Raw genomic sequence first — 26,545 nt, 5'->3', positions numbered from 1 at the left:
TTGCAAAAGTTTGTAAGCTATCTGATGGGCATAATCCAGTAATTTTTGGCCGTGGTACTTTGCGATCCCCCAATCTAAGTAGTGGATGTGTCGTTTGACTACGTTTTGCAAGCATTTAAGATTTGGAAAAACTTTGAAACAAATGTTGCACGCTCTTTTTAACATACATTCAAGTAAGAGCGGTATTAGTACTGAGTTACGGTAAGGCCACAATGCTCCGCCTTGTTGGGCGAGTTAATTGCAGCCAGCCTCATGCCTTCCATGTGCGCAGAAGGTTACAGGCAGCCCTATCTACCCTGTACTCCTTGAAACTTTTTAACCGCGCCGAAGGTGACACCTAGCCCATCATGCACGGTCGTCGCCCTAAACAATAGGGGCGAGAGGTCTCACGGCGCGAGATGCGTGCTTTCTGCAACATTGACTACTCTGCAGGAGAGAAAGAGAGAGTACGCGAGCGCTGAAGGTAAAGGTTCGCCAAGGTCGCGCCGCCGTATCGATCTCCGCTCAACGTTGCGGGGCCGCGGCCGCTAAGAAATTTTCCGACGTTGGTTCGATTTTGTTCGCGTCTCACTAAACAATTTCTATTGTTTTACGGTTTCGCGGTGTGAGAAACAAGCAGGGAAATGCTCGCAACGCAAGAACAAAGAGAAGTAAAAATTTATGTGTGTGTATGGTGGGGTGTCAATCGCGTAATAGAGACCGTCTGACAGGACGTTTGACCGTATGCGCTTATTTTGAAGTCAGCTTCATCGCGTCTCGGAGACGTGCGCGACAATTAGCCGGAGGTGTGTGCTGTTAGGGCTAATATTACGTTGCAGCGGACAAGCTATGTACAGGTTTTGTACATTGATATTTTATTAACAAAGCAAAAAATAAGGGAGTATCAGTAGCTGACACCGCGCAGCTAATCCCAGATTTGTAATTCTAACGCTGAGGGGAGAGTGCCTTAACAAATGTGCATGTATGTATGTATGTATGTATGTATGTATGTATGTATGTATGTATGTATGTATGTATGTATGTATGTATGTATGTATGTATGTATGTATGTATGTATGTATGTATTGTCGCGAAGCCGAGGTCTCTTGATGTTGTTCGTTCGGTTTTTGCGTTCTGTGCCCGCAGCCAGGGCTCTTCCTCCAAAGTGTTGTGTGTAAAAGCGCTTCGGACGCGGCTGGGCCCTGGCCCTTCTTCTGAGAAACGGCTCCGGCGCGTCTGTCTGCCTGTCGGCCGACCGGGAGACGACGGCTGTTGGGGGAAGCGAACCCTCGCCTCGGCTTCTCTTGCCGCACGCACTGGCGTCTCCGACCCCCCATTGCGCGCCTACGCGGGCCGCTGTGTTCTTCCGACGACCTTCCCTTTTCCCCTGTTTACTTAAGTGCGTTTTGTCTAACTACTTGCTCTACGCCCGTAATTCTCCAAGCGCGCGTTTTCGAGTCGAAACCTTGTGTCTGTGTTTTTGGTCCTTTTCGCTTTGGCGGGGACATGTCTGATTGGAGCTTAGAAGCGTCTTCCTGATTGGCTGCGGGTGTGCCTAAGACTTGCTCCCGATAGTCCGCACACGCTAGGATGCGCTTTTTCCCCCAATGAGTCCCCCCCAAAGCAAATATAACGCGGCCCCTCTGGCGATTGAGGGCGAGCAACACCAGGAGAGCCGCTTGCTGCCGATCGTCGGGGCCAGACGCCGGGAGCCCTTCGCCCGCCAACCATGTTACGCTAAGTACTCTTAATCTGTTGACTGTCTTTTTCATCTATGTAATAAGTGTAATTGTTTCAAGTTCGTATGTGCTAAATGTCACCAATGTCATCAGTAAAGTAAACAAGTTAACGTTTAAAACCTCTTCGACGTCTCGACTTTTTCCTTCCGATCTTCATGCTACAGTAGCGGCAGTATGTAACCAAAATACTACGTTACAGTATGTATGTATGTATGTATGTATGTATGTATGTATGTATGTATGTATGTATGTATGTATGTATGTATGTATGTATGTATGTATGTATGTATGTATGTATGTATGTATGTATGTATGTATGTATGTATGTATGTATGTATGTATGTATGTATGTATGTATGTATGTATGTATGTATGTATGTATGTATGTATGTATGTATGTATGTATTCCTGCATGCATACACATATGGTAGATATCATTTGGTCTCAAGTTTTTTCGAACAGCGCCCCGTCAGGCATACGCTTATAAACAGTTACAATAAAATAGAATGGCACGAGGACTGTTGCAGTGGCAGTGGGAGAAGAGAAAGGGCATTACATTTGTCTCCCCACGGAAGCTTCACACGCAAAGCTCCACAGTGAGAGCAGTGACCGCGCGTTGGCCGGACCCAGTCCTCGTACGTGAATACCCAGGGCGGGAGGTAAAACATTCCGAAATCACCGCTTAAAGTGCATTCGCCCGTAATTTTGCCATATCACTTTCATTGATATTTGAATTAGTCAATTATTTGAATTGACATCAACGTCAAAAAAACCACCACCACCCTCCTTTTTCCCCACGACCGTTTAAGTTACGCACCTTACGCCAGCGTCGAGTCCTTGATTGACTTGCACCGCAGACGTGAGTCAGCAGAGGCAGGAACTGAAATCAGACCAAATAAATAAACTCTTAGACATACAGTCCGAGTTAACTGCCAGTGTGATCATCAGCACTAGAAAAAGAACAAGCACGCAGTAGTGAGCGTAAAGATGTCCCAACGTGTTACAGTGCCTGGTAGACGCGGGGACAATTGTCATGCATAGGAATAGCTCTCTCACCTCGGGTAATGCCACGTAAGACGGAGACCAGGCTGCGTTTGTTCTTTAATATGAACTTGAAAGCGAACGCCTAAAGGTCAAAATGCGAGCAAAAATAATTTGTCGCGTTCTGTACGTCGAAAGGCCTTTTCAAGAAGTATAACCTTCAGCTCTAATTCTGGATGTGCTCCAGTGAATGTGCTTAGATCACTACACGTACGGAACCTCGTACGCCGCTACTCTGACGCCTAACAAATTGCCACATACTCACAGGGAAGAATGTGCGCGAGATGCGGTATTGGACGACACTTTGTAAGCAGGAGTACAGGTACTTTTGTACACTAATCCCTGGTTGACAAGCATAAATGCCTGTTTTTTTTTTTTTCAAGTGTATTAGGCGTTTTTCACAGGCATTAGCGGAGAAGTTGCGGGGCAAATCAGTGCGGCCCTCAGAACTGCTGCCAGCTCTTCGGCATGTCCTGCGGGCGTGTGTGAACGAGCCCGTATCAGGCTACGCCATACTGATTCTAAATATGGCCCAATGCGATTTTATTTGAGCAAAACGAGTCTGCATCACACGTTCGTATTGCTAGCACACTTCGCACCCATTTCCAACGAAGACTATACCCTGCACAATTACCGCTTCTGTGCACCCTACATTCATCGAGAAGCCACAAATCCTCTCAGTCTCCCAAAAAAATTGAGATTGATTTAGAAATAAAAAATAGTATTTATTTATTTATTTATTTATTTATTTATTTATTTATTTATTTATTTATTTATTATTCACCACCCACACCACAGCCACTTTCCGGGCTATCACATACGGATGATCACATACGGAACGTATGGATGGAGCGCATTCGCCCACTAAAACTATTATCTATTGGTGATTGCGCCACAATGTACCAAAGCGACATCCAAGACAGTCGAAGTACGAGGAACTCAGAATTTAACAATGCAGACAGAAATTCCTCCGTAGGCAACATGTGACCATCAGCATGTGGCAAGTTCCAGTGCCCGATAGTCAAAGGGGAAAAAACTAATTTTGGTTGAAACGGTGCAATATTTAGCGCGTGTTAGCTTCTGGTGTGAATAGGTGATGGTGCTGTAAGCTGCAGATATATGTGCCGTGACGGGAAGCACGGTGATTGAATCAAGGTGCACAGAAATTTTGAGTATTCTGAGCGGCTCCTAGCAGATAATGGAGTCAAATCCACAAGTGATAAGCTGAAAGACACTGAAAAGCCGCGGTCATAGTTGCAACATTTAAAACGCATGACTTTCTTTTGTTTTGATTCTAATTTTGCAACATGGTATGTTTGTGAGGATTCCAGATGAGAGAAGCGTGTTCAAGTGAGTGACGTACTAAGGTTTTCAAAAGTTAAAATCTTAGTTTCGTTCACTGCTACACCCAGAACGCGCTGCAGGTATCAACAACAAGAACAATGCGTATTGGTTGTATTGGTTGAAGCACAAATATGTATCGGTAGAAGCCAGTACATAGGTACTGGCGAATACATATGGAAATATGTATTGGTTGAAATATGTATTGGTTGAAGCGCATCAATTTGCTTCAAGCAATACACATTTACGAGTAAAATCAATTATATTTATTTTCCTCTGTAAAGTAAAACCATTAAACGAGTAAAGCGATAAATGAGCGTACAGCCGATCTGGAGATGTCGTGGAGACGGTTTTTTTACAAATTAACTTTCATTTTCCACGCCTGAAAATATGCACAAAAACTGGAAAAGGAATTGTTCAGGTTTCCAAGACCCCCAGCAACAGTACGTTTTTTTTTATAAATTACGCAGTCGTCAGCGTATAGCCTTATCTGATAAGTAATGTTACCGGGTATGTCTTTGATAAATAGCAAGGAAGCGGCCCAAGAGCAGAGCCTTGTGGTACACCTCAAGTTACGTCATTGGCTTGGAAGGCCATTGAATTAAAAAGCACAAATTGTGACCGATTCAAAAGAAACGTTATATCCAATCAACTAGCAAGGAGTAAGTAATATGCTATTAAGTTTAAGTAAACCTTTGGAATGAAGAACTGTGTCGGAAGTTTTCGAAATGTCAATAAAAATAGTATTTACCTGATAACCTGCATCAATGGAAAAAATAACATTGTACCTAAATTCTGGAAATTCAGTAATTGTACCAAAGCCACGTTCGTTGCCGCGCTGAGACTCACGTAAAACATAATTTGCTTCCAGAAACTCTAATGTGCATCTCCGTATGACGTGCTTTAGAATTTTGCATGAGGAAGATGTCAAAGAAATCGGCCGGCAATTAGGAGCCGAAGTTTTACATGCAGCTTTAAAAAAGGGCACCATTTAGGCGAGCTTTCATGACAATGGAACTGCCTCCGATCATACAGATTTTCGAATATTACTGTAAAATAGCGGCTTGTTCAAAAAGTTCGAACCAGAAATGTACTGGAAATATTACGCGGGCCACAGCTCTTCTTACTTTTCAACTTCGGTTATCAAATTTAGAAGGCCTTATTCAGATAAACACGTAATCTGTTGAGGGCACTCAGGGTTGATTAAAATAAGAGTAGGAGTTTGAAAATTATGGACGGTTGAAGCTGATTCAAAATAAGAATTAAATGCGTTGACTGTTTTCACGGCTATAAAAGAACGACAAAAATATTGCGCGCCAAGCATACAGTAAAGACGCTATCAATCTTCTGAGGAATGACGCATAACTTGGCACACAAAAGTTGGAGAAATTCTGAGAATTGTCTACTATTGCACAAGCATTCGTGCGTCGCTTCTCTGTTTCTCCAAGCTCACGTTTACTTGGTAGCACTAAAGGAGAACGTCAACCGAGAAAGAAGGTTGTTATTTTATTTTATTTATTCATAGTTTATAGCGTGAGGGCGGTGGATGAGACACACCTTTACGATTTCGTGGCAATTTTAGTTTTTCAAACCTTAGTTAATTGCGTGACTGGTAATTAGGGCGCGCTTAGGGCGCTGGGTTAGGTAGACCTTTCAGATTTCGTTATTTATATTTCCGTTACTTACATATATACTACAATTTCTTTTAGTTTCCTGCAGCGGACGACGGCTGCCAGAAATCAATTGCCAAAGCAGACGACTCCTCTCTTCGTCTGATTGCACCTTCATGTTTTTTTTTGTTTTTCCATATTTCTTACAATGATCTAAATGTATATTATCACAAGGACTAAACGTCGTAACTTCACTGATGAAGCTTTCTTGATTAGATAAAATACGTTAAGGTATCCGGTTTGGGTTATTCGGCAAGGAAACCTCACACACTGAAAGCCGCTGAGGCGGTGACATTCCAGTCATTCAAAGGACAGTTGCTTCATGTGTGCGGTACACCAATACATTTATTTATTAATTTATTTATTTATTTATTTATTTATTTATTTATTTATTTATTTATTTATTTATTTATTTATTTATTTATTTATTTATTTATTTATTTATTTATTTATTTATTTATTTATTTATTTATTTATTTATTTATTTATTTATTTATTTATTTATTTATTTATTTATTTATTTATTTATTTATTTATTTATTTATTTATTTATTTATTTGCACACAGAAGCGAAATAGAGAAGTCAAGAACACACCATGGCGGCGTAAAGGTAGCGGTTAATATTTCGTGATGTCGAAATGAAATTTTTGGAATTAAATTGACTCAGGAAAAACGTTGTCGGACCCCACGCAAGGGTTGAAATAGAGGTAATGCTAAGCAGCGGCGGATGCCTGCGAAATATCAGACCTAACGAGAAACGTTCAACGCCTGAATCCCCGCGGAAAACACGTGGTCAACCGTGCGACCATTTCCTGGGGTGAGAGGTGATGAGTGGGAAGCTCGGTGACCGCTAAGAAGACACGATCCTCGCCGCGGACAGCTTCTATGAAGGGCGGTAACCACCGCTTTGCCGGCTTGGGCAAATCGACCTTTACAAAACGTTCCGGTGAAAACCAACGGTGTCGCCTTGTCGTGGCAGCAGCTGTAACCAGAAATCACACCCGCTGCTGCGTACCGAACGAAGCGCAGGGCGAGGAAATCCTTAGTTCGCCCTTGCGTTGCTACCGGGCTGATGTAAAAAGTGTGCACAACGATGTCCACGTTAAAAACAAAAACAAAAGAACTCTCAAGAAACAAAGAACCTGGTATTGTCAATACAAGAAACAGGATAAAATTTCATCGAAGCGTTTACCGTTGTTGTACACTCCAACAGCTGTGTTCGCTTTGTGAATCCGTGTTGTACCTACATCTCTTTTTGTTTTTTTGTTGAGGAAGAAATAGCGCTAAGGGAATTACGATCGCGCTAAGCGAAGGTACACTAGGCGGGCGCTCCGTCTCATTGTTTGATTTAGTCGGTTCATAGGTGTCACTCGAAGTTCGATAAACGGTCGTTCCATGCATTGTGCAAGTTAAAATAAATGGGCCCCTTCCATTCTTCCTGAAGACGAGGCCCTGTTATGCAGCCTCCTTATAAGCCCTACATCCCTTTATTCCAGCACTGGCACCGCAGGGGTTTTGCTTATACAGTTTATACAAGATGTAGGCACCTTCTGTTGTAAGAATTTTTCTCCCCCTCCGCCAACGACATAAATGTATCGAAACCCAATTGATCTGCGCTATCTGTATATTTGAAAATAATCAGCACGTTACAAATCTTATATATTTCGCTGTGAGTACAAGTAGACTACCCTTCATGACTATGTACACACACACACACACACACACACACACACACACACACACACACATATATATATATATATATATATATATATATATATATATATATATATATATATATATATATATATATGTGTTCTCTTTGTTCTCGCAAAGAGTTCTCTCAAAGCAAGTTCTCTTTGCTGAAACGTAGGCCACAATCGTGCTTTTACCTTGTTCGAAGTTTTTCTTCTCTTATATATATATATATATATAAAGAGAGAGAGAGGGGGGGGGGGGGTTGAGAGTGCGAGGCAAGCAAGTGACCTCGTATAAGGGATCCGCTGGTGTAATTTCGCATCATTCTGAACATTTCCCACGCTAAGGAGCAGTGATCAGTAGTTCGGAAAGCTATCTAAAACGTAGTATTTCATCTAAACAGTACGAATTAATTTCGAAGCACAAAGTGACCCGAGAGATAAAGCGCTGCGAAATATCCTACGCCGCAACAATTCCTGAATGTCGTTTTTGTCACAAGAGGACGTTCACACCGCCACCGAGTCCAATAAATCGTCGCCGCGCTCAATATATTCGCGCGCGACCTTTTGCTTTGTGTGCGAGGAGATATCATAACCATACTTGTTTAGAATAGTTTATACATATGTTTGTTTTTCCCTTACCACCCAATGACGTGAATACAATATCATCTCAGTTTAGTCTTTTCTTTCTCCGGCACTTCTCTTTCAGCTTTTCTCCTCTCTGTCTATTTTTCCCGGGCGAAGTAAGGAGGTTATTCTCCGCGCGCTTCCAAAGAAGGCATGCATCAGCACTGACGCATACTGCGTCAAAGCAGCAGTTACTGAGGTCGCATCCAGCGTGCCCTTTCTTCAGCACGCTGCCGAGGCGCGAGCGTCAGTAGCAGCTCTAACTTGTGTTTTTCCTGCGCGTCCTGTTGACACAATCACGACCCACATGCCCTTGTTGAAATATTTGTCGCTAAAAATGCCTAGAAAGCCCGATCTAACGATTAAAAAAAAGGCTAATGTTAGTGTTTGCTTTCCTACGCCCGCATGCAGCAAACAGGCAAATTTTGAAGGGCAAGCAAATAATTGAGCTGCAGAGAGATTTGACAAGACCCTTAGCGATAATAAGGTGTATTCAGAATTACTCAAGGGCGCCAAAATAAAGACATTGGAGATCCACGTAACTTGTTTTCGAGAGGGCAGCGACGGCTCCTGTCAGTGTTTGGAGTGCGATCGTTTTCATTTCAAAATTGACGGACACGAACGCTGCGGGATTCCTGGAACGGTAACGTTTCAAGGTGGAATTCTCGAAGCCTGACGTGCGACATGCGCAGGGCGCTCGCGGTTACTTCAGACGAGCTATAAAAAGACGAGCCCAATTTTTGCGTCATTCAGCAGGAATTTCCCGGCGCAACCTCCTGCACGTGTCCGTATATTTTTACGATTAGGATGATTAAGTAATGAGTTATTAAACTAAGTTCGGTTGGTTACTCACATCGAAGTTCCTGCAGAAATAAAAAAAAACTGTCCCAGTTTACGAGAACAAAATACGGCATTTTCATGGGCACTCCGCCATATTTTACGAGTTTAAAACGAAAGGACAAGAATTAAAACCACAGGCGGACAGAAAAAGGTGTGAATTTGAACCAAATAACAGGCTAAAAAAATGATCAGTATTCTACGGGGCGTCACGACATGTTTGCGTAGGGCCCAACGTCTCCTCCCTCACCCTTTCTTGCAGTGCTTTTTTTAACGTTTAAAATGGTAGCATTCTGACTATTTTTATGATTCTCCGGGATTTAATATTTCTCTATACGATCATCAAGGTTCTCACAGAAACACGACAATCGACGAAATCACCGGTATCCAGATATAAAAACCTGTAAAATTCTCAGAATTTCGCTGCCACTCACTTGCTCTTTCAGCGCTTTTAAAAAAAATTTTCAAGAAAGAAGACCGTGATTGCTGAACAGATATAGAAAGGCTGCAAAAATTCTAAGAATTGTCTAAGCGTTCTTACGTTGCTTCTCCATTTCAGCATCCTTACGTTTCCCTGGCGGCATCGAAGGACCACGTCAGCAAAAACAGTCTTTTGTTTAGTCACCCTGTGCTTTAGATGTTCGCGTGGAAACATTGGAGTACACACACCTTTATGGCGTTGTGATTTTATTTTGAATTTTTACGTTTTGTTTCGGTTTTGAAAATGTCGCGTCAGTAAGCTGGATTACATAAACACGTGGTTTTTATTATTCTTCAGCTTTTCTGGTTTTCCTCCATTGTATGTATGTATGTATGTATGTATATATATATATATATATATATATATATATATATATATATATATATATACAAAGTAGAAATGTAGAAATACGCTCTTCGGAGACTTTATTTCCAACGTTTCGACCTCAGGTCGAAACGTTGGAAATAAAGTCTCCGAAGAGCGTACTTCTACTTTGTGCGTATTCCTGCAGCAACTAAGGACTCCACTTCACGAATATATATATATATATATATATATATATATATATATATATATATATATATATATATATGAAACTCATGAAAATCACGTAGAAATGACATGCGTAAATAGACGAACACGCGGCACGCGGCAACACAATAAGGATATTTACTCACGTATCGGCAAGGGACTTGCCTTCTTCAGAGTAATGTTTACATCACATTACATCGGAAGTAATGTGATGTGAACCTTACTCTGATGAAGGCAAGTCCCTTGCCGATACGCGAGTAAATATCCTTGGATATAGACAATCTAGATTCAAAGAATGTAGACAAATCTAGAAAAAGAGAAAACTTCCACAGAGCGTAGGAATGATATCAGTAAATAGTCGAACAGACGGCAAGAACAATAACAAGTACCAGGCGCCGGCTGCTTTGCCGGCGCCTGGTCGCTCAGTCTCGTGATGGATGGCACACCACCATCGGATAGCTAGGGTGGCAGGTGCTACTCAATTATCACGAAACACTCTGTGCATAGTTTCTGCACAAACAAGCCAACAAACGTTTTGCTCGTGATAATTCGCTTTTCCGGTGTTAAACCTGACCCATTTTTATAATTACGGTTAATATTTCTGTTGTCACGGTTCCTAATAGACAGCAGTGAGATTACATGTGCAACAACTACACACTACAATATCGTGCACATTTCTAGATTTAGAGGATCCATTAAAAAGCAGTGGTGATACACTAGGAAAGCTTGCAAAACAATTCTCTGGATGCCACCATACACTGAAGGGGCCACTGGCCTGGAAAAATGCCACCATAATTCTAATTCACAGGAGGGTGATGTCGAAGAGCTGAGGAACTACCGACCTATTAAGAACTTCCGATTTTTGTAAGATGCTAGCTGTTTACGAGGACATTAGTTAACCGAATAAATAAGACCCTAGATTTTTAACCACTGAGGAAACAGGCTAGATTTAGGAAATGCTACTAGAGAATGCATCAAATTCGTTCTATCAACCGAGTAAGGGACAAGTCTGCAGTGTATAATAAATCACTTAGCTCGGCATTTATAGATTACGCAAGAAACTTTGATTCAGCAGAAACGCCCGAGAGAGCAGAGAGGAGAGGACGCATACACGGACTTCCTGGAAGACATATAATAAGAGTGTGCAGGTAAGTTATTTCTTCACAAGAGTGCGAAGTTTCCTACTAAGAAGGGCGCCAGATAATAAGCGCTACATCACCCAAATTATGTACAGCATGTATTGAAGAAGACGCTTGGCGTAAATTTGATAGAGGGTTGAGATACGAAAATGTGGAGGTAGATATTAAGTTGCACAGCGTACGATAAATAGTTGGAAGCCAATGGGATAAACATTCATCCCGCAGTGAACGAAAAACATGATAATTATTATAGTTAGGATGATGATTATTAGCCAACATGTGACCTCAGAAAGGCAAAAAACCGAATTTAGAGAACGCGAAGACTGTTAACCAACCAATTGCTGTTCCGCACATTGGGGAAACAGAAAAGGAAGCAAAAAATGAGCAAGCAAAAAAAAATAATAATAAACGGACGGAGAGAGGTAGGGACTAAAGTTAAAAGAAAACGGTAAGAACAGAGCGTATGCAGGTGCGTTGTGCGTTATTGCTGTATACATTCGAGTTAAGTGATTGCCACTGGAGTCGTCTGTACTGTAACCCTTTTGTCGTTCGCAAGAAGAGTATAAGCACCTTTTTCTAATTGTGTGCTGGTAACGGAGAAGTCCAGCGACCTAAGATGTTCTCGTCAGATAACAGCGGCCGAGGGGTCAGGCCCCCAGAGCAGAGGAAAGCTGCCTTCTTTCCGATTCAAAACGTGGGCACTTGCCTAGAACGTTGCCGTACGGCCTCCGGCCTGCCGCAAGCTTGCCGAGCCTGACTTGCCGCCATTCCCATGAAGTAGGAGTGTGCATTTGTGAGTGCCACCTCCATGGTGTGGGTCATAGGGGCCGATATGCGCACTCGAGAATTTCTGTCCGGTCAATTTCGACAGCGCTGCCTTCCGAGCAAGTGGGCCGTACAGCCCAGCAGCGTCCGTTGTAAATAACGGTATGAGTGTATTCGCAGCTCTTGGACAGGGTGAACAGGGGGCGGAGAACGAACTTTGGTTGCCGAGAAAGCCACTGAAAGGTTGACATCACGATCCGCTTTGGAAGCACGGCGGAGGAGGCAAAACGTTTATTGCGCGCAAAAAAAAAGGGGGGGGGGGGGTCGGGGGGAGGATTCAAGGATCAAGGATTCGGGTACATGCACATCGCACATAGTTATTAGTACAGAAGGAGGTCCCAAAGTAAAACTGTCGGGGGGACCTCCTTTTAATAAATGCGAAAATATTGTTAAAAATATTTAGGCAGTCGAGGTACGGGTCAGTTTCACACGCTAATGGAATGTGCAAACACTATAACAAGAAATTATGCAATATTAGCTCGCCTCAGTTCAGGAGGCCACGCGAAGCACGGTCATACACGTTTTTTTATTGGGCTGAGTAGCAGTGCGTGAAGACAAAGGCACAGGGCTGACTGGAGTGACTTTCTTTCTTTCAGTTTGGGGCTTAGGCGCGTAATCTCACTTGGGCTCCGTAGTGAGGGCTCCGTAGTGAGGCACCGTAGTGAGGGCTCCGGATTAATTTAGACTACCTGGGTACCTTTAACGTGCGCCAAAATCTCGACACACGACCGTTTACGCTTTTCGCCTCCCCGCGGCAGGGATTAAACCCCCATCCTTGGGGCCCGAATCTCTGCCGTACAACGCCTTAGCCACTGCGCTACCGCGGCGTGCCAACTAGTGTGACTGAAGCGAAGAGTTTTTTCTTTATTATTTCAAATAGTCTATTCTCGGCGCAGACTTCTCTAGATGGTGTGAAGAGCACTACGGATAGCCATGAGTTCCGTAAACATGATTGATTGTACGGTCTAAAGTGCCAAAGATACACCTGGTCTATGTGGCGTGGCGCACGGGAGGTCTCCGGGTTAATTTTGATCACCTGGGGATGTTTACCGTGCGCCGAAATGTCGAGAGATAGGTGTTTTCGTTTTTCGCCTCCATCAGAACAGGAGCCACCCCGGCCGGGGTCGAACTTTCCTCCTTGGGCTCAGCAGCACAGCGCCTTGGCCAATGAGCCACCGCGGTCGGTCACGTCCCATTAACATAAAAGTGGTGCTATGTGCTATCTTAAATGAAGTCAAGGGTTTGACGGACAACCGTCTGGTCGGGAGGGTACATTTGCTCCCGTGCGGGAGCCGAAACGTCTTTTAAGTTTTTCTTTTTCGTTACTTGGTCGGTGCCCTCTTTCTCTCTCAAATATCTTAAATGCCGTAGCCCGGGGCATTCACGTTATAACAGCGCCGGCATGTGACATTAGAATACCTTTCTTTCTTTCTTTCTTTCTTTCTTTCTTTCTTTCTTTCTTTCTTTCTTTCTTTCTTTCTTTCTTTCTTTCTTTCTTTCTTTATTTCTTTTCCTCCTCCTTACATTTCAATAAATCTATTTAAACACGGAACAAACCGACGAACTATTTCTTCCTTTCCGTTCTTAAAGGGACCCTGCAACACTTTCTATAAGCGGTTTCACTCTTTCCGTCACGTCTGGAAGCACTGTGAAAGCTGTATTTATCGCCAGCACGGAGCGGCACTGCGTGATTTGCTCGTCGCACCAGACACGCCTTCCATTTCTGCTTTGCTTTGTGGCTCTTTTTTTTAATTTGCTATCGAAAAGCGTTCATTTCTGCAACTGGAGGAAAACCGGCCAGCAGCCGCTACATGACCTTAGCGATGTAATTCGGGCCGTCGAAGAACGTCAGGACCGGGAAAGAGAGAAAAATCTTTTGAGCGAGTTTAGAAGTTATCTGATGGGCATGGAGCAGCAAGTTCTGGCTGAGGTACCTCGTGAGCCCCTAATCTAAGTAATGGGTGTGTTGGGTGACAACGTTCTGCAAGCATTTAGATTTCAAAAAGAAAGTTGAAGAAAGTGTTGCAGGGTTCCTTGAACTGCTGACTTTCATTTCAGCGTCCACTGAACGAACCTTTCATTCCCAATACTCATTCGCTACGCGCATGGCGGGGCCTCGGTTCTGTCAGTCCTGGCGCGATGGCCTAGGTAGCATAAGCTAATTACAGTCGCTATTTGTCAGCTCCCGACACGTCGTACACGCTGAAGTCCCGCCCGGTGTTTAAAAAGAAGGTCCCCTTCAACCCGAGTTGTCGAAGCGGCACTGCCAGATTCCGAGTCACTAGATCCAAAACGTCACTAGATCCAACGGGTGTGTTGATCCATTCGTGGATGTACTGACACTTTATATCTAATGAATCGGTTGGATATACTGACTCTTTGGCTGTTTTGACTCGTTGGATCAACTAGGTGGGGAAGGAGGGACCGGAGGGTAGTCAGGAGGGCTGAAACCTTTTTACCCGCAACCTTCCTGAAGTGGTATACAGGGTGTCCCAGATATCATGTACCAAGATTAAAAAAGGAGTAATGGCGTAATTTTAAGAAAATGTAGTGCATAATGTCTGCAGTACTGTGGAGAAGAGGGCAGCATTTTTTCGTTAATAAAACTTAACTACGTAATTGTAATTAATTATCTAACTCGAGAAGTACTGTCCTAATCACTAAAGTGTCTATGAGGCTCTTGTAGGTACCCACGAGGGGCATCTAACTGCGGTATTTTCCGCTAAAAACTAATTTCCTACACATTTATTCTGACTGATAAAGACAACCCGCGAAATATGAAAAATACCGTGCGACGGCGCTTCCGCGCGCATTGATGACATCGATCAACATTGGTTTCGTCATTTCTATCAGTTACAGGGGTGCAAATTAAACAGTCGTCGGCACAAGGTTTCATCTTTACAGAGCTTGCAACTACTGTGGGGATATTGTTTATGCAAATTAAAAAAAAGGGGGGGGGGGGGGCAGCACAGATCCCTGTGGGGCAGCGGACAGCACTTTTAAGGAATTCGATGCGCAACGCTTAATGCGTATTTTCTAGTGTGACGTAAATATGCGAATATACAATTTATTACATCTGAGATTATTCGTACTTGCTGAAGCTTAAAAATCATGTTTTTGTGAGGAACTTTATCAAAAGCTTCAGAAAAATCTGCACAGATGATGTCAATGTTTTGGCGAGTTCCCAGAGCTAAATAAAGTTCACTAGATGATTGATTGATTGATTGTGGGGTTTAACGCGCCGACGCTTCTCAGGCGATTAGGTGCGCCGTAGAGGAGGGCTCTCGATTAATTTAATCGACTTGGGAATCTTTAACGTACGCCAAGTCCATTTCTTTTTTCTTTATTCGAACTATGATATCTTCTACTCCAGTTTGTTATCTGATCCAGGAAGCTCGTTTCCAGTCTAATAAAAATAAGTAAATGGTGAATAGTACCGCCAAAGAAACGTAAGCTCCACGGTCTTGAACCTGACGCCAGAAATCCGACGTCGAAATCTCCAACCCTACTCATTAAGCATATCACAGCCTCTTCTCAACTACGTTTCATATCGCGAAGTGAGTTGATATGAGTTTGGTGTCGACCTCATAAGGTAGGTAGCTTTCCAGGCTGCTCTCTGGCGCCGGTGTTATCGAAATGAGTAAGAATGCACGAGTGTTCAAAATAGCGGACGAGTGGGCTCAATAACGTCGAAAAAAAAAATCGTTTTTAAAGCGAAAGCTTTCTTAGTTGGACTGACGGCGTTTTGTCAAATAAACATGCATTTACCCATAGACCGGTTGGTCGACCGAAAAGCTCTGATAAGATCTCTGGACACATCACGCGTGCCTGAAACCGGACTTCCAGTGTCTCAAAACGGTTACCCGAAAGTCGCGAAAAAGGAACGGATCTAGATAAGACAATACACGCATCGATCGTGAAGAAACAGTATAACAGTATACCTTTATCTCGTAAACCGCGTATCTGTATAGGTTGAGATCGTTAGTGGATGCGCTTACTTAGTGGGCGAAAAATGGTCGCGTGGGTTTGGTCTTCATTTGCGGTTTTGATCTCTGAACGTTTCACGATCTTAGATTAAACACACTTTCAGTGAAGGTTGGGCGCACTTCTAACGATAGTATTGACGCACTTTTGACGCAGTTATGATGTTAAAAAGCTTTTTTCGCTTCTCTCAGCTTTCTTTACAAAGGGAGGGGGGTGAATTTTTTGTTCACCTCACCTAATCACTCACTTGCGAATGAAAGCGTGCAAGGTGCACGAAATGCCCGTATAACCCCAAAGAACCGTTAGCAGTTGGCCTTGCAGGCATATAACTTTTTTCTATAGTCTCGTGCAGGAGGGAACAGCTGGCATTACGGCTAATAATCACCCACTAAAGCAGACGCCAAGGAAAAAGAAAAAAAATTCGCCCATTATAAACCCAAATACATAGTGCGCTAATTCCTTCAAAATTTTGATAGTTATTACAATTAGCTGTATTACGATTGCCCTATTTTTTTACTCCCGTAATGTTCCAAGAAACTTGATACTACAACGCCCATCAGTATATAAGGCAATAAAATATCTGGGACTCAAAATAACAGGAGGCTGCCAAAGAGCCGCGCAGATCATCGACAAATCCCTTGCCGTCCTAAAATGCAGAACTTACAGCCCATTCGGCTTCTCACCACGGCGTTTTAAAAGAATGATTAGAGAGAGGAACTTACTGTCATTAGGCACAGGAAAGTTCCCGAAAAAAAAGGAGTAGCGAAAGCAATCAGACAATTCTCGCAATAAAATTATTATACATTGCTATTCAGTGGCACCGCATACGTCAAACATTCGCAATTTGCAACGCATTTCTCAATTAGCTGCTAAAAATCCTGCCCAACATGTTTTTTCGCACCAAAATACAAACCATTCACACCAGTTTCAGTTTCAATAATCACGAGTGTATTGGATCAATTTTCCCGCCAGTGAGAGCTGCGATATTAGTGGCAGTGAGATCGCGGACCAATCAGCGATCAAGCAAGCCACCAGCCAATCAGCGTTAACGGTCCCAAGGTCTTTGGTCGACGGGATGGTAGAAGAAGTATGTAGCTCCAAGGACGTGTCAAGGTCGTTTGTCGACAGGACGCGACAGTCGGAGCTGTAGCGAAAAGTCGCTGTCGCGCTAAAAGAAAAGGCCACCCACGTTTGAACAAAACAGCTCTCACAAAGCCAAACGGAACAATATCTGGCCGGTCGCAACACACGGTCCACGAGGGACGCCATTTTGTGTGTTTCGCATTTTTCTTTCCGCGCGCGCGTGCCCGCTGGAAGAGAGGCAGCGTTGAAATGCCAGTCAAGGTCAAGAATCTCTTTTCTGCCGAACAAGGTGACATGTGAACGCCCTTTCTAGCTCCCGCGCAGCTGCAGGCGCATGAAGAATGTCTCAGCTTGTTTTCTTGCACTTTCTGAATGCGCTGCAGTAAGCGTTCGAGCGAGCCCCGGCGAGCGAGCGACATTTGGCCGACCTTGCTGTCACCTCTGGCATTGAGACGGAGTGCGACAGAACGCTCTTAGGAACAAAGAAAACGCGTCCCAATACGGCGCTCATCATTTCCTAAAAGCGCTATTTGGCGGCCTCTATCTTTTGCGCAAAAATAGCGGGCACACAATCGACGAGTTTCCTTTCTCGTCACTTTGATGGCGAAGGTGCTATTGTCGACACGATACGCCGATACGCGTTTAAAAGGCAGAAACAAAGACTTAAATTGGACGCAAGAACAACTGTTAACCTACTGGTAGAAGTGCGCGTGGCATACGCGTAAGGTTGGTTTTTAGAGAAGATTTTATGAAAAACATTACACGAGCAATATTTCCAATTACTCATTGGTGCTGCGCAGTGCCACTCTGGGAAATTCCTGACAAGCGTTAAGAAAATTTCCTTGTATTAATGCACTTAAATATTTAAAGACAAAGATATAAAATATTTAAGAATATTTTAATACGCTTGAATTTTTTTAAAAATTCCACAATTATTTAATAATAAAGCATCGAAAGGCGTGCATTAAAAGAAAAATGAACCGAGTTTCGCCTATTGAAGTGGCTACAGGGGGCTGTAACTTCTCCGTATAATGATATTAATATGTACTGCTAAGAAAGTGTCAAACGACATTTGGTGTTTAACTTAGTCGCTGCAAGAGCAAGAATAGCATAGGTTGTCATGTATTATTATTGCTTTTTTTATACGCGCTCTATTTTAACCACCGGTGCGAACAAGCCAAATGCTTCTACAGTTCAGTTACTTTTATGGGAGCTGAATGGTGAAGAATTAGTTGATTCCCACGAGGGAAAAAGAATGTAGGGGCTGCTAACATTACGCCTAGGTGCTTTAGGCGTTCGCCTAACACGAATTTTTGGTTTGCTGCAATGGTGTCTAAAATATTCAGCACATTTGAGGTGGTTTCGTCACAAATCTCGCACATAACTAATTACTGGGATAAAAATAAACTTTTAAATGAAGATTTTTGTACTAATCTAATTATTATCTTATTTGACTTATCATGAGAACCATAAAAAAGCTCATAGTTTCGCAAGAACGTTTACGAAAAAAAAAGTAATCTGAATTATCATAAAAAAGAATGGCCATAAGCTTTACGATTCAAATTTACTTGCAAAGTCGTTCTGCCTCCGAACGCAGAAATTTCTGATCTGCATTTCAATTAAAAGAGGCTGAGAACTGCGCGCACGTGAACAAAAAAAAAATAAAAATAAGAACTCACTTTCCTTCTTAGTCGCGTTCTTAAAAGGGAACTTGATCGTCTCATAAAAGCGCATCGAAGAAGACACCTACGTCGACTCGCATTCACTCAACGGGCAGTGTTCTTTTTACCTGTCAGAGGGAAATGCACTTATCAACGTCAAATCTTGATTTACAACGGGAACTCTCCGCGGGGAATCTTTCATTGACTCGGAAATACGACTACGTTTTTTTTATTCAGGTAAACCTAGTATGCTTAGCTAGTAAAGACGACAAGTCGCTATCTGTGAGTAAACCACAAACAGGTGAAACCGCTTTTCTTTGTCGCGTGTCGATCAATTTCTACTGGCAATAAGATGCGATATATTTTAGCACGAACTGCCTTCTGCGGTTTACCGACTGTTCTTCGAGTGCTTTTTGCCTTTCCTGGAAAGCGGACGCTTCTAACACGGATTTGAAAACGAAAACACACTTTTCAGCATTGGGGTCACACGCACGTGCCGATTTTCGGAAGCGGGAGCCGCCCGCACCCACCGGCAACGACCTTCTTAGCTGCCATGCGAGTTCAAACTGCCGTACTTTAGGGAAACATTTTGTCATCTGTTCCAGAGTTTATCAGGAACAAGAACACAACCAGCCGGTCCCTGTTATGAAAACAGAGGGAGGAATAATAATTCCGCAGGTTCTTTCTTGTTTATAGTCTTTTTTTAACATTTGCCCGAGTGGGAAGCAGCTACGGCAGAAACACGACAGCGTTCAGACAGATGTGGAGCACGCACGGAGAGAGAGAGAGAGAGAGAGAGAGAGAGAGAGAGAGAGAGAGAGAGAGAGAGAGAGAGAGAGAGAGAGAGAGAGAGAGAGAGAGAGAGAGAGAGAGAGGACTTTTTTAGCTTTAGCAACCAGCCGCATAAGCGTGGTCGTGTCCTTCGTTACTGGAGCTCATTGCAGTCTGCGCACCCTGCGCTTTAGCAACCAGGTTAACCTGGATAGGCAGGGAGGAGCAGGACAGCAAGATGTCGAATTGCTTCAGGGGGGAAGGGAAAGGAAGGTCGTGGGGATGTCCAGAGCTGAAGTCGCACACTGGGGTGATGGCGCAGAAAGGTGCCAGCTTCTTAAAAGCTTACTTTGAACGTTGCATTGTGGTTCATTCATTCATTCATTCATTCATTCATTCATTCATTCATTCATCGATACATCCATCAGCACAGCCCATTTATGGTTATTGAAGGACAGAAGCCTCCCCCGCTTTGAGAGCTTTAAGGCAGGATACTACACAACGGTGGTCACCTGGGGAGTGGGGAGGATTGTGATGTGTGTTAAGGGCACAGGAAACGTGAACACGCTTCAATATGTATGTTCAAGATCACACATAATTCGTGCCGACATCGACACCGCATGAGAAACTAACGAGGGTACAATCGTCGTCCAAGCACACCGGACGTGTACTGACGTGTATTTGCAGGGGTAGCAGCAAGTGTTCAGACAGCTCGTACAATCATACACTCAGCCTTCAGGTCACGGAAGATGGGGTGCGAGTATCCCATCCATTCAATTAAATGAAAAAAAGACATCAGGTTCTGAAACAGCCCGTACGAGTCGATTACACGAGAACATCGGCCAAATGTTTTTTGATTCTCTTTTTTTTTTGTTTGTTTGGGAGCGGCTTGATTGCCAAGTTTTCAAGGGAACAAAGTTATCATGCGCACTTTGTTTCCCGTCTGTACTACCCATCAAAACAACTGCACATTCTGCCCTAACATAGGGAACCTGCAGAGCGCGCGCCGAAATCGAATCGATGAGAACATGAAAACAAACGGACAAGCGAAGAGCGGGAGTACGTCAACGATGCAAAGCATCACGAAAGGCGATGTCGCAGCCAAGGACCTCGCGGTCATCGATTTTGAGAGAGAGAGAGAGAGAGAGAGAGAGAGAGGAGAGAGAGAGAGAGAGAGAGAGAGAGAGAGAGAGAGAGAGAGAGAGAGAGAGAGAGAGAAGCACAGTTGCTAAGCGTTAAATGGAGACCACCCCGTAGCAATTCCCGAGAAACATATTGTTGAGCGGTTTGTGGTGCGGTCGAACTTTAGGGGTATTGAGGGCACGAGCTAAGAAAACGCGTTAAAATAATAAAATGTAAAACAATCAGATTAAGAATAGTGTACACCCATTCACGATTAAAAGATGGCGCAGAGAAGCTGACCCACATTTGGTGGCAGAATTGCAGAATAGTGACATTAGGACGTAGAATCCATGAATCGTAATGAGAGCCAAGCACTGCTTATAAACGTCATTCCTTGCCTCCTCTTGAAATTCGCAACTACACCATCTCTCCTCCGTACGGACCATCCAGCACTCTTGCTCACGTATCACGGAGTGACGTATCGAGGAGAATGACACTTGCAGATCGTATCAGGCTGTGACGGTAGCCGTGCTTTTCACCAACGTCACATCTGAAAAGTTGCTGTGATGAATCACATTCACCCTCGAAGAGGGGAAAATGCTGTGCCATCCAAGTCAAGCTCAGTCAAGTTTATCTGCTCTTTAGCAACGCGAGGAGAGAGAGGGAGAGTGTAAACGTTTATTAATACGACCCATGTCCGGGTCCGCGCTCTAGGAGGTTGAGATCAAACGACCTCCCCCCTGATGGTGAGCAGGTGCTGAAGGAGAGTTGTCCACGAAGAGGTCGTCTTGTCGAGGTGGGCAACCCAGGCCTCCCAGGAGGAAATGGGATGAGGTAGTGAGCTACGTTGCGGTGTGTGGGCTCTGGGACAGGCCCAGTAAGTGTGTGTGAGTGGGTATGGAGCCGCACACTTGGCAATGTGGTGTGCTTGGATTGTTATGTATTTGATGCAGAGTGTAGTCGTTTAGTAGGGAGTGTGTTTGTGCTTGCCTTAGGAGTGTCGTGTCCTTCCTCGGAAGAGAATCAGGTGGTCTGGGGAGTTCTCAGCGGTCTATTCGGAGTGTTTTCATATACGCTCTTCGTTCCTGATGGCGCTCTTTCCTGTCCTCTGCCGGGAAGTAGGTGGTGTGAGGGATTCAGGACCAGAGCAATTCGTTGCTTCTATTAAGTGCACAGCACTTACGGGGTCGCCTTGTCGCCGTACCTCGCTTGCTGGACCCAAGTAAAGCCACACGGCGTTCTGTCGTCGCGGCGTCCCACAGAGGCTTCGAAAGCCAAGCCATTTATATAGTTATCAGCGTTCAAAACTCGTGAACCGCTGGCGCTTGTCATACATCTCCCCGTTGTTTAGCACAAAGAAAACTGCAGGTGCATTTGAGGCAAAATAGACCTAATTAACCGGCAGTGCCCTCCGTTCATCTAGTTTCGTTCACACCCATTTCCTCCGTTCACGCCCATTTCTTTTTCTCAATTTCTACCAATATGTGCTTAATACGCGTTTGTTCCCTGACCAACTCCGCTCTCTTCTTGTCCCTTAATGTTACATCTATCATCTTCCGTTCCATTGCTCGCTGAGTCGTAGTTATTTTAAGTTGAACCCTTTCAGTGAGCCTCCAAGTTTCTGCCCGTAGGTGAGTACCGGTAAGATGAAGCTGTCATACACTTCCTTCTTCAGGGACAATGGTAGGCTGCCATTCATTATCTGGGAACGCCTGCCGAATGCACTCCACCCCACTCTTATCCTTCTAATTATCTCTGCTTCATGGCTGGGATCTGGGGTCACTACTTGGCCTAACTAGATATATTCGCTTACCATCTTCCACTGCCTCACCACCTATCTCAAACCGCTGTGCTCTCCCGAGGCTATTGAGCATTACTTTAGTTTTCCGCGTATTAATTTTCAAGCCCACGATTCTACTCTGCTTGTCCAGTGCGGCAATCAGTAACTTAGCAAGCCAACGTCATCGGCAAATCTGAGGTCACTGAGGTATTCGCCATTAACACTTGCGCCCACCTGTTCCCCATCGAATGTTCTGAATATTTCTTGTAAACAACCTGTGACTAACATTGGGGAGATTGTGTCTCCTTGTATGACGTCCTTTCTTATAGGTATTTTACTGCTCTCCTTGTGGACTATACGGTAGCTGTGGACCCATTGTAGATATCCTCTAGTATTCTTACGAAAAGCAATACATCCTTTTAACTGCAGATGCCGATACACGTCTGTTACATGCCGCAATGTCTATACCAAAGTCGCCGCCGCCGCTTTGGCACTGCGCTTCTTTGCGCGAGTCCACCCAGTGATTCCCGTTTCGGCCGCTGCTCTGCTTCCGGTCCCACGACTGAGTCTGATACCCGAATCGCCCTGTGCGAAAAGTGCGGCGCCGGCACTCGCCCCTCGCATGCTGCCGAGAATTAGGGCCGCGCAGTTCCTTGCTACTGCAGAAGCGTTAAAGGGTGTCCGCCGCCCCTGAAGAGAGAAAATAAAAATTCACTCAAAGAAAGTGTTTCCATCTGCAGCGCGTCGCGACCCTCGCCCCTGTAGGCCGACTCGCTGAGAGTCCCAGGGTGTCGGAACGAAACGAAAACCGGAAACGAAAAACGAAAAAAACGGAATTTTTGGCCGGAACGAAAACGAAAACATAACGATATTTATTACATCGTTCAAGTGCGAAACCGAAAAAATTTCATTTCGGTTTTCGGTTTGAGTGGCAATTTCATGTGTTTCAGGATGCATTCAATTTACATTCAGCGAAATGAGAAATTGCCGTCGATTGCTTGCATGAAATCGTCTTTCGTCTTGCTGCCTGCTTCCATACTCTCTCCGTTTGTGCCGATAGGCGCGCTGCTGAGGTCCACGCGTGATTGCCACGGGCATCTGGCTTCGATGCAGACGTCGCGGCATTATTTATTTATTTAGTTTAATAAAATACCCCCATTATCCCTACGGCATTGTTTAGGGGGTGTGATACATAAAGAAACGAATATTCTAAAACACGACATAAGAACAAGGAGCAAAGCGTACAACCTTTTGCATACACCACTAGCAGCGCAAAAAGCAGATTACAGCCGCACACTCAATGCAAACCGCTACAAGTCATGTTGCCCTTGTTAGGAAGTGGTGCCAGAGAGCAGCGGAAAATATTTCATAAGGAGCGCGGAAGCAACAATGTCGGGCAGGGCACTCCTATGTATTATAGTATTTTAGAAAAATACGCCTGCAATGCGGAAGTGCGCAATAATTATTCACCCATTTTCGTGCTGTTATCCCTTCGTTCGAATATTTACGGTGGAAGGGGGGGGGGGGGGGGGGGGGGTTGCTGAAGGTACTGATGGTAATCCATTGCTACATACTCGCACACAATATCTTTTAAGATAAAAACTGGGGTTTTCAGTCTTCCGTGAGACCGACCGTTTTAAACTTTCAACAGTAAGATCACAACTATACGAGTTTTTCAAAAATTATATTTAAAAAAAATTATTAAGCATCACTTCATATTCTTTAACGTAATTTCACAATTCTCAATACTTTTTAACAATTTCATAAATATCAATTTTTCTCGCGCAAACACGAACCGTTATGAACCGTTACGAACCATTATTTTTTTCGTTCCGGAGCTGAAACGAAACGGAACTTTTATTTATGGAACGAAACAGAAACCGGAACGAAAAACATTTCGTTCCGACACCCTGGCTGAGACTCCCTACGAGCCTCTACGTAAATGGAAAAATGAAACATTGCAGGCCAGCCATAATAATTAGGAGATACAACCACCAACTTAACAGGCTAGGTTGGCCCTTTTTATTAAACGTTTATTCAATCAATCAATCAATCAATCAATCAATCAATCAATCAATCAATCAATCAATCAATCAATCAATCAATCAATCAATCAATCAATCAATCAATCAATCAATCAAATGTTGACTTAACAAAACTTGTTGAGCTAGTTGGTTCATGCTTATTGGAAAGGGGGCGCTGAGCAGACGAAGACGAAGTAAGACACAAACACCACATACAGGCGCCTGTATGTGGTGATTTGTGTCTTACTTCGTCTTCGTCTGCTTAGCGCCCCCTTTTAGTCTTTCCAAATGTTGACGGTCGCGAAAGATCGCGCCTAAAGCGACACGAACGCCAACGCCGCAAAAATTGAAACATACTGGACGAAGCGCCCTCGCAGAAAGTGCATCGGGGGAGTGTACGACTGGTATATAATTAGTAGTGTTTCGACACATTTCAAGGACAGTGGTTTTACGGTTTTTACAGGCGCGTGCCACGCCCCCGCTGTCGCACAGCGTCTTCCGTTGCGCAAGCACCAATTTGCCAGCTCGAGTTGCGCACTCGTGAGGAGAGGTGCATGGAGCTTTCGCAGAACCGATACCGCAGGGATGCCCTATTGCGCAATGCGCGCTTTCTCGCTAACGGACCAGCAGACCTCCTTGACAGATTCCGCTCTGACGCATTTAAATGCAAAGAGCTCGTATCGTTCGCCGGCTGATGAGGCGAACACATTTCAAAGTATTTTTTTGTAGGAAACACGATAAAACGAGCTGGTATTCGCCAGCATCAAGGCGATTAGCATACCTGTCCACGCTTTGCTAAATGTCTGTCTCTAACGGGGGGCCATTGGTGTGCGAAGCATCGGCGAAAGTTCACATATGTACAGAGGGGGAAGGGCAGTGAAGAAAATATGGGGGAGAAGTGAGGGAGGGAGTGAGGGAGAAGAGAGTGGAGGTATGTCGGCACGGTCGGGACGAAACTGGAGTGTGGAAGTGAATTCAGTTCACCAACCGAAATTTGGGGCACACCGGAGTCCCCTTACTTGCGCCGCCCCCCGCCCCCCCATTCCGATCGGAATGATTTCCTCAGCGCTCGTGGTGTATCCTCTTGTTTTTAAAGCGAAAGCTTTGTTAGTTGGACCGATGGCCTTCTGCCAAAAACCACATGCATTTCTCTATAGACCGGCTGATCGACCGAAAAGCTCTGATAAGATCTCTGGACGCACGGAGCGTGCGTGAAACCTGGCTTACATTGTGCCAAAAGGGTTACCTGAAAATCGCGAAAGGGGAACGATTCTCGATAAGACAATACACGCATCGATCCTGAAGAAGCAGTACAATATCATACCTTTATCTCATAAACCCCGTATCGGTATACATTTAGATCGTTCGTAGATTCGTGTACTCGGTGGGCCCAAAGTAGTATCACGGGTTCGTTCTTCATTCACGATTTGGGTCTTTGACGGTGTGACGATCGATTGGACGCACTTTCTTGGACGCGACGAAGCTTTCCCGCTGCTTCTCTCAAATTTAATAAGGAAGGAATGGTTAAGTCCTTTTTCAAGCCAAATTAACAATTCATAAACGTTCCCAGCAATCTTGGCTCGATTCGCAGCATGAATTCTACAATTGCTGAGCACGAGGTCGCGGGTTCGATTCCCGGCCGCGGCGGCCGCTTTTCTGATGGAGGCGAAAAGCAAAAACGCCCGTGTGTACGAGATTTCGGCGCACGATAAAGATCCCCAGGTGGTCAAAATTAATCCGGAGCCCTCCACTACGGCGCGCCTCATCGCCTGCGTTGCGTCGGCGCGTTAAACCCCACAATCAATCAATCAATGAATTCTACAATTGCAGGTCACATCCTATAGGCCTCCATAAAACTGAACTGTCGCATAGCATCACGTGTCAAAAAAATTTTTTCACGCCGACAGGTGATTTTGGATTCCAGATCCCTTGTAGGATCTGTTTTTGGTTTATCGAATGCTTACTGCACTTTCGTAGCCCGTTTGGATCAGTCATAGTTCCAGGTCGATGCCTACATGTGAGCACGTGGCGGATAGCCGCGCTAGGGTTTTTCTTCCTTTTTTTACTGCGTAGGTATTCCCAGGTGGGTTCAACGGGGAAATCCCTCTGTGCCTCTTCAAATCTCGATGTGTCACACTTTCAGCGCGTAAGAAAATACTATAATATTAAACGGCCCCAAGGCCTTGATATTTTCATTTATGACCGATTGCGTG

General features: G+C 44.3%; 1 protein-coding gene across 2 annotated transcripts in view; it reads right to left on the bottom strand.

The window, feature by feature from the left end:
• LOC144145855 (uncharacterized) overlaps window positions 1–26,545 on the bottom strand; it is a 328,427-nt gene that overhangs the window by 135,965 nt on the left and 165,917 nt on the right. The window contains exon 3 of one of the 2 annotated variants that reach the window (XM_077677654.1): window positions 2,536–2,598. The gene's annotated coding sequence lies outside the window, so the exon portion shown is untranslated. The remainder of the gene's footprint in view (window positions 1–2,535; window positions 2,599–26,545) is intronic. The other variant, XM_077677655.1, reaches the window with a different exon arrangement.

This window comes from Haemaphysalis longicornis, unplaced genomic scaffold (genome assembly GCF_048455015.1).
Source record: "Haemaphysalis longicornis isolate Haplotype H1 unplaced genomic scaffold, Haemaphysalis longicornis Haplotype H1 scaffold_7, whole genome shotgun sequence".
NCBI lineage: Eukaryota > Metazoa > Arthropoda > Arachnida > Ixodida > Ixodidae > Haemaphysalis > Haemaphysalis longicornis.
Note: the sequence above shows the minus strand (reverse complement) of the source record. Positions and strands in the feature narration are given on the sequence as shown.